Below are 17,549 nucleotides of genomic sequence, written 5' to 3'. Positions count from 1 at the left end.
CTTCTGTTCTCACGTGTAGCTTTCTGGCCACATCCCGTCTTCTGCTGCCCAGCTAGTCACCCTGCTGCCATGTTCTGCCCGAAACCTTCAAGCAAAATATCGCTCACAATACCATCTGCTGTGATACTTCTAGTGCAAAACAACCCAAACTCAAGTTCTTCCAACCCTTTCAAATATGACACTCTGCTCTACTTGGGCAGCTCAGTCGGTAAAAGAAATATATTTTGCTCAGCCGTAAGTGTGGTGGTCAGTTTGGGCATGCACTGCTTGTGGGTGCCAGTTCCTCGCTCCCGTTTTGGAGGAAGGACAGGGACCACAGCCTGTGGATGGCATCCTCAGGAACATTTGAAGCTGCCACTGGGGACCTCCAAGAAAGAAAAGGAAAACTGGATGGCCCTGAGAGGTCTTCATGGAAAGCAGAGGTGTCACTTGTACTCACAGACTCAGGACACTGATGCCAGAAGGAAGCATAATGTCATTTCACTTCCAGCTGCTTATACTCTCTAGTACCTTCGGTTTTTTACAGCAAGTTTCTCTCTCTAGTATCCCGAGGCACAAATCAAATCAGCCGTGCTACTGGGTAAAATTCAGTGGTGATGCATAAAAAGGGTCCGAGGATGAATAAGTTCAGTTAAGAAGCAAGTTGTCTGGCAATCAACGTAAGATTGGAAAGGGCAGCGAGGTTGGGCAGGAAGAGAAGGTCGGTTCCATTAACAACAATATTTCTGAATTGCTCAGATTTATCGAGACTTGCAGAAAAGAGGGTCTGAGTTTTGCTTAGTGACTCAGGAAGAGATAACACCCTGCTAGGATATGGGTCATTGAAGGTTATCACTCCTTTGTATAGAGCACACAATAAGCAGGAGCATCCAGTGCTGTTACGACAGCGTGTCGTGCAAAGGAGATGGAAATTTCCAATAAAAGGGTTGGTGTCATATTCACATCCCTCTCATTTATTATTCACACTACTTTTATTACACTTATGTATTTTAATTCCCTTTTGTTATGGACTTAAGAGTTATTGTGCTCTGAAAGCCAGCAATCTTGGCCTGGATGACGGGTGTTTATATGATGGCATTACACCATAAAGAGCGCAAACACAAAATCCTGCATGTTGCCTTTCAGACCAGGGAGAGTTTTGTCATCCTCCTCTGCCAACATTAAAAATTGGGCTTCATTCTTCAAGGCAAAAGTGTCATATTTTAATCCAATGTTAATGTTATTTTCTCGCTTATGAACTTTCCATATTTTGCTTAAGGCATAAGTAGTTCCTTTGGTTTTATTGGAAGCAGTCTGTCTCTTGATTTCATAAACCAAATTAATTTCTTAAGAGATCTCTCACATCAGAAGCAACCAAGTAGATCAGACTTGTTGATTCAGCATTTAACTGTATTTTTGCACTGTGGCTGAATATAGCAACACATTTTTTGAGACTTGACGAGGCTGGGAATCACAGCGATGGGAGGATGCACAGTCACAGAGCCCTGCAGAGCTTCTCCTGCCGGCGATGGGTGAGTCAGGGAATCTGCAGTGTCACAGCCCTGCTCCGTCCTTTGGTACAGATACTGCTACATGCACATGGAGTTATGTTTAACACAGAGAGTAACGAGCGTTCAGATATCTGAAAAAAAAGCAGCGGTGTAGATAGCCTTGTTTGTGCCGTGCTGGAGCGGGAGGCTCAGCCTTGCCTCTCCACCCTGAGCTCCTTCTCGCTGGCTCCAGGGACACCTGCTCCAAGAGATGCTTGTGGGACACCCATTTGCAAAGGGTTTTCAGCCACATGAGAGTGTAAAAACGTCCTGTGTTGCCCCAGGCTAAGGGAGAGGCATTGCAGGGAGTCCTGTCCGCCTCAGACTTGCATACAGCAGCTATGTATATCCCTCCTCTACGTATATCCCATCTCTAGGAAGCCATGGTGCCGGCTGCCTGTGGCTTTATGCCACAGCCCTTTCCTGCTGAGATTGTGCAGGTCCATTGTGTGAATACCATGGAAATGTGGTACTGGCCCCAAGGAAATCTGTGGTGTCCCCACTGGGTTTTCTTAGAGGTCTTTCCCTCCTGGCAAGCAGGAGCAGATGGCAGAAGGAGGAATAGTTTATTCTCTCTTGGCTGGACTTGGTCAACTGCAGCCCGGGAGCTGTTGCACGTGTTGGATGACGCCTGACACTAGTGTCCATGTCCAGCACTGCTGGGCCAGAAGAGGTCCATTTTCCCACCCCTCAGCACTGCTGGAGCGTTTGCCCATGACTCCATCGCCAGGCCATGACTTCGGTCTGGTTTTTGTCTCCCCAGAGGTCAGTCAAGATAATGATCCCTGAAGACCACAACAGCGGTCACCTGAATTTCAGTTACTAAGCCTAAAAACATTTCTGTTAAACAAGAGCAAAGTCAAACTGGTATGAAAGTAAAACCAAAACCAAACACTAATTATAAAGGGCCAAAACGCTGCCTGGCAGAATACAACAAGCAGCTTCTCCGAACGGGTGCTGGCACCGTATTTCCCAGGCAAGCCCTGGCCACTGTTCCCAATTTCCTCTTTAAAGTCCAGCTGAGCACATTTTTAGTTGCTTATCTATTTTGAAATACCCTTAAGGGTACTGTTAAAAATAACCTAAATAAATAAATACACAGCAGATATTTCTATGTAGCTGGTGGAACATTTGAATATATTCAAACATTAAGTCAAAGCCAGCTCCTTGTAATCATTTATGTTTGTGCTCTAGGTCTCCCTGTGTGGTGTACCTTTGCAGATAGCAGTGCAATAAAATACTCCATTATCTCCAGATACTTTAGACTGTGCCATTCCTTAAACTATGTGAATTATGCCTGATGTTTCCCTCAGGTAACAGTTACATGAAAAAACGTATTTCCCAATATTTCACCAGTTCTCTTATCAGTTCTTGGGCTCCTATCAGCTCCAGCTTGTTTTGCAAGAATGTGCAAAATGAAATGATCTGGGGTTTTGCTCATGGAACAACATTGCTGTGTTCGTCTAGCAGAGGGGATCACCTAGCTGCAGGCTCCACAGCTCGACAGGTCTGGGGTCTATGCTCCCCCACACCATCGCCAAGTGTTTGTTCCAGAGCTATTCAGATGTGTAAAGCCCCGCTCTTTATAACCATTTGAAATCACATCTGGATCAGGAATTTTAACCTGAACTCACCTTTATTACCAGCCTGCTCTTCCCCTGGAATTACACAAAGCGGGTAGTCATGGGACATGGAGTCTTTTGTCTTTTGATCTTATGTCAGGATAGTTTCAGATTATTTAAGGAGCCTCACTTTCTTGAATATTTTGGTAATTGTTAAGAGAGGAACTTCCAGTTTCTGTATGGTAATGAATTGTCACTGAAATGCTTTTATTTTTTTTATTTTTTGATTTATTGTTAACATACTTAACTTTTTCCATTTGTGGGCTCATAAACATTTCCGTACAAGTTGCCCAAGTATACATTGCCATCTGGCACAGAAAAGTCTGCTTTTCTTACTTGTGTTGCAGACATCCTTAGAAGTAAAGCAGTAGGTTCAAAGACCACATGCTGAAAATCAGTAGTTTAGATCAGTTTTTTAGATTAGTGCTAGCAAACTTTCACTTCTTTAAACTTTGCTTCTCTATATCAGAGACCACATACTTTTAAAATTGCTAAAATATATTAAACACTAAATAAAATATTAAATATATTTTATAATAACTATTATCATAAATACAAGTAGGGCAAATTAAAGGTAAAATTCAAGAGCTGAGTTGAGTTAGTTGTGAGCAGAAACTGAACATCAATTTGTTCATCCCTCTCATTCTCAATCTACAAATGAGATCTTTCTCATGTTGTTAAAAAGCCCCACAGTACCCTCTGTTGCATTCACACCTCTGAATATCCTTCCTATCTGCTTGTTTGCAGACCGACACAGGGAAATGATAAAATATCTTTATATAGATCAGCAGGTGGCCTGACCTGGCATGCTGTCTGCTCAGGAGAAGGCAGAAGTAGGAAAGAGGTAATTCAGGACTATGAGATAATCCCAGCTGTAGCACTCCTTATTAGCACTGCTTATTTGAGGAAGTTTACAAGAATGGCGGCTGAGAGATCCAGCAAAAAAAACCCCAACCGCAAATGGAGCATTTGAATGAATTTTCATTTATCACTTGGTGAAACAAAGAGCAGGTAGCAATGTCCGTATTTCTGTGCTCACAGTCCCAGACCCACCAGCTCCGGGACTCCTGGGCTCATCCACAGCATCCCTCAGTCAGTCGAGCTCTGACTCTTAGTTTTTTCTTCCCCCGTACGATGCTTGTAGCTGATACTTTGGCCTCTGCTTGTACAATGGGAAGCCTCGTAGTTCACGTGGCTTAGCTGTGACTTGCATATAGCCTATGGTTTCAGCCTTTTTCTTTTTTTTTAGCTGTTTTTTTCCAGTAAAAAAAGAGGCTTATTTGCTCCCTGTGCCAAACCTGAAGGAAAGCTCGGCCCCCCAGGGCTGTAATTGGGCCCATAGTTGTCTTTGGATCCCAAAGTGGCCACTATTGCAGTTCCTATCTGCAACATTATTGATAAAAAGAGCTGTACTTCCTCCAGCTGGGATAAAAATATGCAAAGCCACAAATCCCAAAGCCATGTGTGCAAGCCATTTTGCAACCAGCGAGCAGTAACAGCAATGGGAAAACCCTCCAGTCCGGGGGTGGTGGCACCTTTTTTTGCAGCAGCTTCTGAGGAACAGACCCTGGCTGCAGCACCCGCTGCCAGAGCTGGTGCTCCCCTTTGCTCCTTGACAGACTACTTCAGGTTGTAATCATGCCAGATCAAACAAGCTAAAAATATTGCATCTAATCAGTTTAGGATAAAGGCCATCTTGGAAAAGATAGTTGCTCCAGGAAATGAGCTTCTTTCTCAATAGCTGGCATCATTCCCACTGAGTCACCGATGGGGCTTGGAGCACTGGGCTGCGGGAGTGAAATGAAAAAGTCTTTTGGGTGAAACTGAAAAAGGAATCTCCCCCATGCTGAGCTTCATGCAAAAGCACCTGAAGATAAGGCAGTAAGAAACTGGTCTGCCTGAAGGGCAGTGTTGGGCTGGGAAAAACAATCGTAATCCTGGACACAAGTCCCTTAAAAACAAACATTTCGGAGATCGGTGAACAGCAGGGGAAAGGGGAGCTGCCCGTATTTACTGTCCAGTTATCAAAGTCTATGAAGCAGGGAATTTAGAGCAAACAGAAGGAGGATAAAATAAGAGTAGGATTTCCAGCAGGGCTCTCCCCTGAAGGGTGAGGAGGCAAATGCTCCTCGGGATGGGGCCAATGGCACCCGGGAGCCTCCACAAGCACAGGCGGGTGGTTGTTCGGGCTGGGCAAAGGGAGATGGGGAAAACGGAGTCAGGTGGGTAGAAACCTGCAGCTGCAGGTCTGAGGAGGTGATCTTCCAAAGAAACGTCAGAAAATGAATCAGCCCTTATCAGACTCTCCTTCGTATCTCCAAAATGTCTTCCATCTCTCATTTCCCAAGACGTTTGCCTGAAAAAATGGTCATGCAGATGATGTGCTTGGAGTGAGTATGTTTGGGTAATCCAATCTGGTTGTCAATGGAAATCAAATGCTTGCTCTTTGTAACGCCATACACACATGTGTTTCTGGGGCTTAAAGCTGAGTCCTGAAAAAATATTACAAAGTGCCACAGAGTTTGAGGAAATTCCTCACTCCTGTCCTCATCCCTTACCCCTTTCAGCCATATCCCTTACAAAGGCATTAATCATAACTAACTTTTTAAGATCGATCATTATAAATATAGTAGTACCTTTTTATATGATAGTGGCTTTCATGAAAAATGCATCCAAATATCTGTATTCTTTTTATTAGCTGCCTTTATGATGAAAGGTTAATTACCTTTTACCTACTGGCTGCACTTGCATGATGTAATATTTTCCAAGGTCCTCTGGAAAGACTTTTTTATTTATGACTCAGAATGGGCCTAAAATAAAAACCGTATATCTAAGTACATCTGATAAATGTGAGTTGGTTGCAGTCTAATGTCACTATCAGTACAAGCCCTGATTAAATATCCTCTGTTCTGTGATGTGCCCGTGGACAAAACACCACACAAACATGTGTGGATTCCTTCATTTTATTAAATCATCCTGTTTTTTCTAGCCAATCCAGCCCTTTATTTACTGAACTATGTACACAGAGCCTGATTTAAACAGCACTGAGGAGTCAGATTGCAACTTGGTTTGGATCAGCAGGATTCACTGTCAGGACAAGGTGAGCAGGGACTGTCACCTGAGCTATGGGATGCCAGGTACGGTGCAGCGTTGTGGCTCCCATTGGTGCCAGCTCCTAATTAGTGATCACAATAAATAAATGGTATACACAAAATTTTGCACGTGACTGATGATGTTCTAAAGAGTACTGAGTTGCTGCAGTTTGGGTTGGAAAGGCTGCATCGCCCAGACTAGCCTGACAGGCTCCAGGCCAGCCCGATGTAGGAAGAGAGACCTCCTGCTCTCAGCGGTGGCAAGTCCGAAAAGCATTCTGCCTCATCTCTTGGGTGTAAAGTAAGGCTTTGCCAAAAGGATATCCCCCTCCACAAGAATCCGTCTGCCTTTCTCACAGACTTTAAGATGTTCCTAAAGTTTCTAGGACAATTTTCTTCCACCTGACGCTAAGTCTCAGTTACTCATAAGCAACTGGGTTTTGTTTGTCCTTTCAATGACTGCTTACAACACAACTCTCTATAGTAAGACATACCAAAAATTGATGGAAATTGTCAAAGGAGAAAGTCAGGACACTTTTAGGAGAGCACAGGTGGAAATGCTGAGCTGCAGATGGGTGAGAGAGATAGCAGAAGTAACTGGGAAAGCCAGCTTGCTGGGGAGGCTGATACCAGGCGAGGAAATACAAATTAACCTATGAAGGGACTTGGGCCGTGTGCTCCTGAGGGGTTTTCTGTGCCTGCAGCCTGGCACATGTGTGGGAGGTGGGTACAGAGCCCCAACCTGGCATCAGCCCCTGCGGGGTCCTGTGACAGCTTCGTGTGCAAGAAGGGCACGGGGGGCCAGGGACAGGGAGGGTGGTCTGACCGCTTTCCTTGCACCCCAGGCTGAGGTCTTACCCTGGCACAGAGGGCTGCTGGTGTGCTCTTGTGGAGGGGTGACCCTCCTGCAAGGCTCCTTTGGAGGGCTCAGAAATAAGCCCCATCAAGGAGGAGGAGCAGGGAGATGTCCCCACTGCCCTGCTCCCAGCCCTTCCCCTCCTCTTGTCCACCCACAGGGCAGCAGAAAGAGCTGAGCACTCATTCTGGGCTGAAAAGAGACAATTCAGGGCTTGATTTAGCCACATGAGGTAACAAAAGAATTTCTTAAGGACAACAGATCATGTCTTCTCTTGCCTACTGCCTACATGATGGAAAATGAAACTTTATTGTGTATAAATGAAGCAACTGAAAGCTAAGATTTTTCCAAGCTGGTCCAACTCAATTGCAGAACATTGTGCTCAGCCTTGACTGCCTTGTGCACTGCAGAGCATTTTGTTAATATTTAAACTCAGTCTTTTGACTCTTATCCCAGAAGCCCAGAAGGGTTTGTGATTTAAGCAGAGTTGTGTAAGCAAGAGAGCCCTGGTGGGTCTGAGCTGCTGAATGGCAGAGCTCACACACGCTCCTGCAGACCGGGAGCTTGTAGGGTACACGGGCTGGAAGTCACAGCGGATGAATCGGGCTTGTCCCAGAAAGCTGCAAGCAGTAGTTCTGCTGAAGCTATCACACATGACAGCTGACCTGCATGGTGTCCCTGGAAAGTGAAGAGAGTCATGCTAGGAAGGAGTCCTGGTGTGCAAACAGAAACCTAGCACATGCCATACCATGGCTGTAACCTATCTGCCTTCATCCCCATGATTAGGGAGCAGTGGGAGTAGCATTGGGGGCCAGACATGCAGCTGGGAGTGCAGAAGAGAGCAACTTTGATGGAGCACTAAGATTATAAATGGTTGTGGAAGACCATCCGTGCCATCCTATGACCTCACATGCCTTGTGCTCACAGAAGGCAAGAAAAACTTGGATAGTTTTAGTATTCTGAAGGCGGGGCGGAGAGGATAAAAGAGTATCATGTCTGTGGCAGAGGAACGAGGTGCCAGCAAAATGCATAGAAAGAATAAATGACATGTGCAGAGTAGTGGGTGTCTCCTTAAGGCACTGACAAATTAGTGTCTAAATCTTCAGCAGAAAAGATTGAGGATGAATATCGCAGGCACCCTGCTCTTGATTGATGCAGCTGTGAAAACCTGTTTTTCTTAAGAATCAATATGTAAAGCTCTCTCCTCACTTCCTAGACATCTACCTATCTATGTCTGCCTGTGCCAGATTCCTTACGTACATTTACGAAAACACCAATGAATACTAATAACAGTTCCAACACAACCATTAATCAATATTAACGACAATGGAAACACAACCATTAAACTGGCCTGATCATACACAAAAATGAGTTGGGGCTCTTGCGACCACTATAAACCATTCTTTTTATATATATTGATATTTTATGATATTGATATTTGTATATATATCTATATATATAAAATATTTTGCCTTGACAGTCTGAAAATACAGCATATGAAATGCCATTGAACTCTTTTATTCCTGGTTAGCATTTGAAAACTGATCCAAAATGTAATTCTCACTCAAGCATAATTTATTAACATAAACCTATGTTGATAACCTTTACACTCCGTCTGAAGATAAAGTGTTTGTAAATATGCCTCTTATTTAATCACTCCAATTTTTTGGAAGATCATAGTTCAATTAAAGGAACAGTGCCTTGAGTAGAAGAACAATTAATGCTTGTTTAAGTGTCATTTTTATTACTACTGTCTCATTCTACAGTTAAACATTACCTGAGGTATCTCACTATTAATGTATTAATGATAAAATAGCATGTGTTATTTTTTAGGACCTTTCACTCAAGATTCTTGAATTGCTTTATGACCATTAGTGTGACTTTATAACAGTCTTCCATAGTAGATAGATAAACTTACGATATTTGCTTTACTTAAAAGAAGTAGGCATGTAAAAATTACTCAGTGCCATATCAAAGGATGTTTTACTGACAGATATTTTGGAAACTTCCTTTGCAAGGATATCTTCTCCTGTGACAACCCAGACAGCCCAGTGCAGCTCTTGTTAGAGGCAGATATTAGCTCATAGCAATCAATAGTCTTCATTGTTCTGGAATTAAAATAACCTTGACTGGAAGAAGCCTTCTGAGAGCCTGACCAAGCTTTGAATTATTTCAAGGGGAAAAATACCATCCTTATGTTCTCTCTTACTCGTGCTTCGAGTCAGTGGCCGGTCCTTGAGACTATTCTAGGTCTTAAGATCCCTAGATTGAAAAACCCTGCCCTAGAAATCTGCTCCCTCCTTCAGGCAGGGAAGCAGGCTGTGAAAAGGAGAATGGGGATTTTGCTGGCAGCGCTATTGCTCTTGTGTCGTGATCAGAGTGGGGCTGGATTACTGACATGGTTTTCCATCTCCCTCACTACCAACCAGCTCAAAATCACCACCATGTCCCTCAGGAGTCTGCACTGATTTGCTCCATGACGACTAGCTTGTACAGGGCAGGCAGCTATGTCCTTGCATGGGTTGTTGTGCCTCAGCTGCGTGACCTGGGTGTTCAGGTCCTATTGTTCGTGTGCTGCCACCCACGAGGATGTCTCGTCAGATGTCTTCCTTAATTGTTTCCCAACAATGTCTCTCTAATCCATTTTAGTTATCGATTAGGCCACCAGGAAGAATTCAGAATTGCAATAACTGCGGTTGAGATGATTGTTTGGGAGGTCTGTGAGGGGCATTGCAGGTATTTGATGTTAGTCTGTTAGACATTAATATGACTGTACTCAGCAAATATGTTAAGAATGTGGCTGTACAAAGGCACATGTACCTCTGTGCAAAGGACGCTTTGAGTGGGAGTTCCTGATATCCCTACCTCTCGATATTAGAAACAAAAAAGTGTAAATGAAACTACGAAGAACCAAATTCAAAACCCATAAAGGAAATCCTTTTTCTTTAAGTGCCCAACTGAAGGAGAAATTCCTGCCATACAGTGTCATTGAGGCCAGTAGTCTAACAGGAATTTAGCAAGCGAATATTGACTGTCCCACTTTGCAGCTGCAGTGCTCTGTGCTGAGCTGCAGGTCTTTGCAATAAGCTCCTGTGCATAGAATCTGCTTCAGGATGAATTCTGGGATGGTTTCAGTCCAAATGGTTCAGGCATTTCTGAGAATATGACTTAGGAAAAGTGCATTCCTTTCCTGCCAGCTTTTATCTGTGAAATGTCCACCTCCGCTCACTGACACTCCAACTTACCCCACTTGCTCCATGCAGTGGGCCTCAAGGCTGCAGACCTGCTGAGAGGGGACCAAAACGAAGCCAGGTATTGGGTCTCCTGATTTCTTGTTATCACTTTTTAAAAGGGCCCAGAAACAAACACTAGTTAAAGAAAACTGTTAAGATGATTGCAAAGTAAAGCATCCCAAATTAGGACATGACAGAATTCAGGTTGCTTATGTGCGTATGTATTGGATATAGACATTAACTGCAGGATCTCATGGCTGTGTCCCACAGGACCCTTGCCTCTTTCAGATCACAAGAAATCTCCACTGGAGATGGGTTGGGTGGCTCATGGAAGAAGGCTGATGTGGATGCCCATAGCTCAGCTTATCGCACTCAGCTGTCTTTATGAAAAGATGGGCACTTCCAGGGTGTGATTAGTTCATCTTCCCATGGCGGCTGTCTACAGGAGGTCATCTGAATTATGCCTTGTGAGTATCTGTCACTCCCACTGACTGCAGAGGCACTCCAGAGGAGTCTCCCAGATGCAGGTGTCGACTTTGCAGATGTTTGAAGTCCAGTGATTTGACTCCTGTCCTTGGTGTGTAATGGCAGGTGTCACTAAAGGGAGGTTTGAAAAAGTTAGAGAGCTTCAGGAAAAGAAGATGAATTTCCATCATCTGTCTATTTTGGGTCATGGCAGAGCAGTGTAGATTCTGACCCGGTGCGATAAGACAGCTCCTGTGTTTGTTTGCTGAGCTGACAGTGGCCTCCAAGATCAGCTCAGTCAGGTGAGCTGGGCTGATCTAAGGGGCCGCGGGTGCTAACGGGGACGTCCTGCTCCCCTCTCCAGCACCCTGGCACCTCTGCTGTGCATTGCTAGTGTGTCCTTTGCCCTGCGGCAAAGGTGCTAATGTGTAGCTTGACTGAGGAACAGACAGAAAAGGAACAGTAAGAAAAAGAGGGGAAAGATGAGTGGAAACTTGGCAACTACCAGTGAAGACAGACACTGTGAGTCTGCTCTGCAATTTTCCAAGTAAACCTACTAGATCTCCCCTTGGCATAATGAGATCACAGTTTTACAGAATAAATCAGGTTGGAGGAGCAACAGCAAAGCAAAAGCTTTGAAATGAATCTCTGCTACGAGGCTTCCCCCAACAGCACTGTAAGTGGGCTTTGTGATGGCAACACAGTGCACAGTCCATAGTCCCAATCCTTCCCCAGCCCTGGTGCCTTTTGGAGTTTTCAGGTTCCCTCATCTCCCTCTGGAGGGAGAGAAGTTATTTTAGAGTGAGGCAGAACAAATATGCTTGAACCATGGGCATGGGGAATCTGGAGTTGAGCTACAGCATAGTTACTCTAAATTTAGTTCTAAATGCACAAAGAGGTAAGTCACCTCAGATGGCTGCTGCTGCAAGAGAAATGAATGTAGTAATATCTCTGGTGAGCCATGAAAATATCCTTCTAGAACAAACTGATAGAGAAAAGAAATGGATTTTAACCCATGTTTTAGGGTGTTGCTGAATCAATGTCTAAATATGCCCACATTAATAAGAGCATTAAAGGGAGTGAAAATCTCTGAAATAAAGATTCCTTAATCCTGCAGAAGCAGCAGATCTGGAGTCCTCACAGGTGCTGACAATGTACTTTAGGTTACTGCTTGGTGACTTTGGGATGTTGGAGCATCTGACGACCCAGCAGGGCAGTGGGGACAAATCTGCCCAGCAGTTGGCACAGGAGCATTACATTTCTGGGTGCTTCTTTTTTTATTCTACTTGAAACCAGCCTCGAAGATCCACAGACATCCTCTTCCCAAAGAAGTTGAGCCTTGCTGAGCTTATCCAGGCAGTCCTATCACCCTGAAGCTATGTCTAGGACTATGGCTGCACTTCACTCCCACTCACGTAGACATACCTGAACTGGCTAAAATGGGTTAATTTAGATGCTGATAACAGAAAACACTCCAGTCTGACTTGCACCTAGTTGCATATAATCTGCTTCACATCCTCTTTTCTGCTCTGCAGCTGCTGGGTTCTTGTATCCAATATTTTTTGTATTTTTTTTCATCTTACTGTCTCCCTGGCTCACTTCTGACTATGCTTTAGCCTTCCTCCAGTGCTGAAAAGTTGCCTGCAAGTCCATGAACCTGCATGCAAGGAGACTTCCCTACTGAAGAAGTCACGGGGGTAGCACAGAAGGTCTCTCCAGGCTCCTGTACATCTGGGTCCAGGAGTGTCGGCAGTAGAAGCACATTTGCGCTGGTGTCCAGTTCAGGATTAGGAAAAGTGAGTGAATTCAAGGATGTGAAGTGCTTTCTAGGGCACAATTTAGAGTGAACGACACAATGCATGACATGTGGGGCTGGAGTGGGGCAAACCAAGGTGCCAGAAGGGAGCACAGCCTTACTGCAGGCAGACGCGTATTGTACTCCAAACTGCATTCCCAGGGCCTTCCCCTGCTGTAGGGCTGGGACCTGCCTCCTCCTCACTCCTGCCAGCCCAGCACTGGCTGCTCTCATGCACTGAAAGCCAGAGACCCTAAATAGAGGGGAAAAAAACTTTCCAGACAGCTCCTAGCCTATCTCCATGTTAATGTGTTAATGGCAATGAGACCTTGTGGTAAGATGTAGAACAGAAGAGAAGGTGAAGTTCACATTTTTGGGTTCAATGTTTATTAAGGCTGGCTGGGGAGGAATAGTAATTAACACTAGTTATCTAGTAAACCTCTAAAGATAGCCCTGTGGCCAGTTTAGAAGAATTATATGATTATTGTTGTTCTTTCCTTTTGTGGCATCAGTATGAGTAATCTATCAGGATCATCTTCTCTGCCATGTGTGCACTTTTTAAAAAAAGTGCAGGCTGTAAGCTAATACATGATTTTGAGTCGCTCTCTAAATTACCTCTTCTCTTTCAGTGCCATTTCCAAACTTTCTGCCATAGATTTATTTTATCTGAGCACCTGCAGCCTTCTCCTGCAGTCTCATTGGGAGCATCTACATCAGTGTGTTGATTCAGAACACAAGTCCACTTTTGTAGCAAATCTTTTGATCATCTCCCATTCCTCTGCTTTGGGTTGCATGGTGGAGTAGCCTCAGACTGCATGGACCAGATTCCTGGGGATGGGAACGAACGGGAAGATGTGCTCCAGGGGTGCATCCAGGAGCAGCCGCAAAGGGGAGTTCAACAGAGCCAGGCTACAGCTCATCCAAAACAAAGAAAAACACTGAAATGTGGATTTTGGGTCCTCAGCAACAACTGCTTTGCTGTACAAATCCACTCCTTTTTGTACGTATGTTGTGGTTTAAACCCAGCCAGCAGCTAAGCCCCACTCAGCCGCTTGCTCACTCCTCCATCCAGTGGGATGGGGAGAGAATCGGAAGGGTAAAAGTGTGAAAACTTTTGGGTTGAGATAAACAGTTTAACAGGTAAAGCAAAAGCTGTGCACACAAGCAAAGCAAAACAAGGAATGCATTCACTGCTTCCCATCAGCAGGCAGGTGTTCAGCCATCCCCAGGAAAACAGGGCTTCATCATGTGTCATGGTTACTTGGGAAGACTGTCCTGGTTTTGGCTGGGATAGGGTTAATTTTCTTCCTAGTAACTGGTACAGTACTGGGTTTTGGATTTAGTGTGAGAATGATGTTGATAACGCTCCGATGGTTTAGTTGTTACTAAGTAGCGCTTATCTTAAGCCAAGGACTTTTCAGTTCCCCATGCTCTGCCAGCAAGCAGGTGTGCAAGAAGCTGGGAGGGAGCAGAGCCGGGGCAGCTGACCTGAACTAGCCAGAGGGGTATTCCATACCATGGAACGTCATGCCCAGTATATAAATGGGGGGAGGTGGCCGGGAGGGGCAGATCGCTGCTGGGGCATCAGTCAGTGGGTGGTGAGCAGTTGCATTGTGCATCACTTGTCTTTTCTTGGGTGTTATTTCTTTTTGCTTTTGTTATATTCCTTTTCATTAGAATTATTATTATTGTATTATTATTATTATTCTTAGTTAGTAGTGTATTTTATTTTACTTTAGTTATTAAACTGTTCTTATCTCAACCCATGAGTTTTACCTTTTTTTCCTCCTCCCTACCCCACTGGGAGGGGGGAGGGGGAAGCGGCTGCGTGGTGCTTAGTTGCTGGCTGGGGTTAAACCACAACAAAGACAAACCCCATCACTCCAAATGTCCCCCTTTTCTCATTCTTCCCCCAGCTTTTATTGCTGAGCACAACATCGTATGGTATGGAGTATCCCTTTGGTCAGTTGGGGTCAGCTGTCCCAGCTGTGTCCCCTCCTCCCAACTCCTTGTGCACCCCCAGCCTACTCACTAGCGGGGCAGTGTGAGGAGCAGAAAAAGCCTTGATGCTGTGGAAGCACTGCTCAGCAATAACTAAAACATCCCTGTGTTATCAGCACTGTTTTCAGCACAAATCCAAAACATAGCACCATACGAGCTGCTATGAAGAAATTTAACTCTATTCCAGCCAAAACCAGTACAACGTACTGCAAGTTAAAGTAGAGGTAGCTCTTGTCTCTGTGCTTGTTCACTTTGTAATGCAAGCCATGCTGGTTTTATTTGGTGTAACCCTCATTTTTTCTGCATGTTTCTTTTTCTCTCCTTCCTTTTCTTATACTTATGTACAAGTAGTTTCAGGCAACATTTGGCTTGACGTTGTTTTACTATGTGCAAAATTACATTTCTTCATTGCTGAAACACCAACACTTAATGTAAAGACTAGTCGTATATCATTCTAGATTGTCTGATGTTATTTAACCTCTTCTTTCTCTATCCTATGTGTCCTAACAATAAACACAAAATGTATATATGAAGTTTTTGCTTATAGACTTTTGCTTATAGACTGCAGGTAAATATACTGCCCTGGATTGGCAGGACTTGATGAAATTCATCCTGGACTACTTAAGGAGTCAGAGAAGCAACCTCTGACTGTCTTCAGAGACCTGGAGAAGGACGGGACGTTGGAGTCTTGCTGAGTGCGAAAGGATTTACTTTATTTTTAACTGATGGAGAAAGGAGAATCAAGGGAATCCGAGACTGCTTCAATACTTTTATATAAACCTTAGCTCCCTGAAGATAATAAAGGGAAAAGCAATGATGAACAGACATTTTTCAAGAACAAATTTTATCAAACTGATAAAATGTTCTCTTTTACAGAGTAACCAGCCCAGAGTAGATCTGAAGTAGATGTGAAACTTTCTAACAATGATACTAGAGCTGAGGAATAGGTAGCCGACAGCAGTGTAAAATCTCCTTGGAGCTCCTAAAGAGCGGTTAGATAGCCTTGGGGATGGCTGGGCAGGTGCCGAGAATAAGGGCACAGCACCCATGCTCCAACTTGTGCCCGTTGCCTCTATCACCATGTTTTCTTGCATTGGGGAGCCAAAATTGGACACAGACCTTTAGATGTAGTCCCACAAGCACTGAATAGAGGGAAATAATCCCGTCTCTCGAGCTGCTGGGTACAGCTTTGCTCATGCAGCCCAGGAGGCTGTTGGCCGCCTTTGCTGCCAGGGCACATGGCTGGCTCATGGTCAACTTGGTGTCCACCAGGACGGCCAGGCCCTTTTCTCCAGAGCTGCTTTCTCGCCAGCTGGAACTCAGCCTACACTATAGCATGGAGTTAGTGCCTCCCAGGTGCACGGCTTTGTTATAATGTAGTATATGAACAGACTAGCACACAATATCACAAGCAAACAGTAATGTTAATATAACTAATCTATATCACTTACGGTTCTCAAAGGGCAAACTGCAGATTAGCACGGTACGTGCACCTTGATTTTTACGGTGCCAGTTGATTTGCTGTGCTAGATCAGGACATTCTCCCATCCAGGTACCATACAGTGCTTACAATGTTAACACCGCAGCGATCTTAGATGCAGGAAATATGCTTTGTTTATCACCCTCTTATCACCAAGAAAGCTCCAAGCTGCACAATAACGTTGTGCTTCAGGGAGAACTTTGACTTTCATGGAGCCAAGATGATCTAACAATGAGAATTTATTAATTCGAAGATTTTCTGTCTGAACACAGAAAATGTCCCTGACTCCTGGTGCAAAATTTCCTGTTAGCCACAAAACCTCCTTCCCCAGGAGATTTAAAGGTCAGATCCTGGATTAGGAGAGCAGAGCATGAGAAAACCCATCTCCTGAGTAGAAGTATGCCATTTCCTTGATGTAATACATATCTCTTGAAGGGCGTCTGCGAGTTCATTGCCTTGTTATTTAGGTTTTATTTTTATTTTAATTACCTTGTTTGCCAGAGCTTTTGCAATCAATGAAAATGAAATACTGCACAGTCACTGCATTTTTAATGGCCTTGTTTGGGGACGAAAGTGAGATTTTAGTTAACATGAAAACTTGTGTGGAAACTTTCCGCCTCAGTTTAGATTTAAATGTTTTTCAAGAACAATAGAACCAATGAATTTTACAGGTGTTTAAGAAATACAAAATATTTGTAGTTTTGGTTTTGGTTTTTATTAAAAAACTTGAAAATTTAACTGGAAGCTTAAAACAAATGAAAGTACTTTTTTTTTTTTTTTTAAATGTGAAGATTAACTGGCACTTTATGATCAGCTCTGGTATAAATGTTTATTAAGAAGTTTAAATGGGCAATGACAAATTGAGCACAGGAAAAGGAAAACATCAGTAATACATATTCCTATCCTAATTCTCATTGCAAAGACTTTGAATTATGGGCACTGCACAATTTTATCCTGCAGTGAATGATTCTTTTGCGTAACCTACTAGAAATAATGCAGACTTTTTCCCATGTTCAAACCAGGCTTTCGTATGCCGCATCGGCCTCATCCATAATCTCCTCTCTAGCTAGAAGGTCACAAATTTTCAGAACTGAGTAATGTGCAGGGAACAGAATTTTACAAGGTACACCGAGTTACTGATACTCAAAGTCACTCACTGCTATTGCGAAATAATTAATACCCAGGAGGAAGTCAGATGGAAGGAAAGCAGAGGAAAGGACATCAGACATAGAGCTCCCACTTTCTTTCTGCAGCACAGACTTGATAAAGTTAAGCAAACTGATGACTAAAGGGAGGTTCATCTCTGCCTCCTTTGAGGGGCAGCAGTGCAGCTGTGTCCCTGGGACACCCAGGGCAGGACCCAGTTGAACTGCCTGAGATGCCCGACTAGCACCCAAGTTCTCCATGCGTATGGAGGCACTCCTTCGTCAATGGGGTGAGCTTTTTCCCCCCCAGCTTTGACTATCTCAAAGTTAG

The sequence above is a fragment of the Gymnogyps californianus genome, chromosome 1 (genome assembly GCF_018139145.2).
Source record: "Gymnogyps californianus isolate 813 chromosome 1, ASM1813914v2, whole genome shotgun sequence".
In the NCBI taxonomy this organism is placed as follows: Eukaryota; Metazoa; Chordata; class Aves; order Accipitriformes; family Cathartidae; genus Gymnogyps; species Gymnogyps californianus.
Note: the sequence above shows the minus strand (reverse complement) of the source record.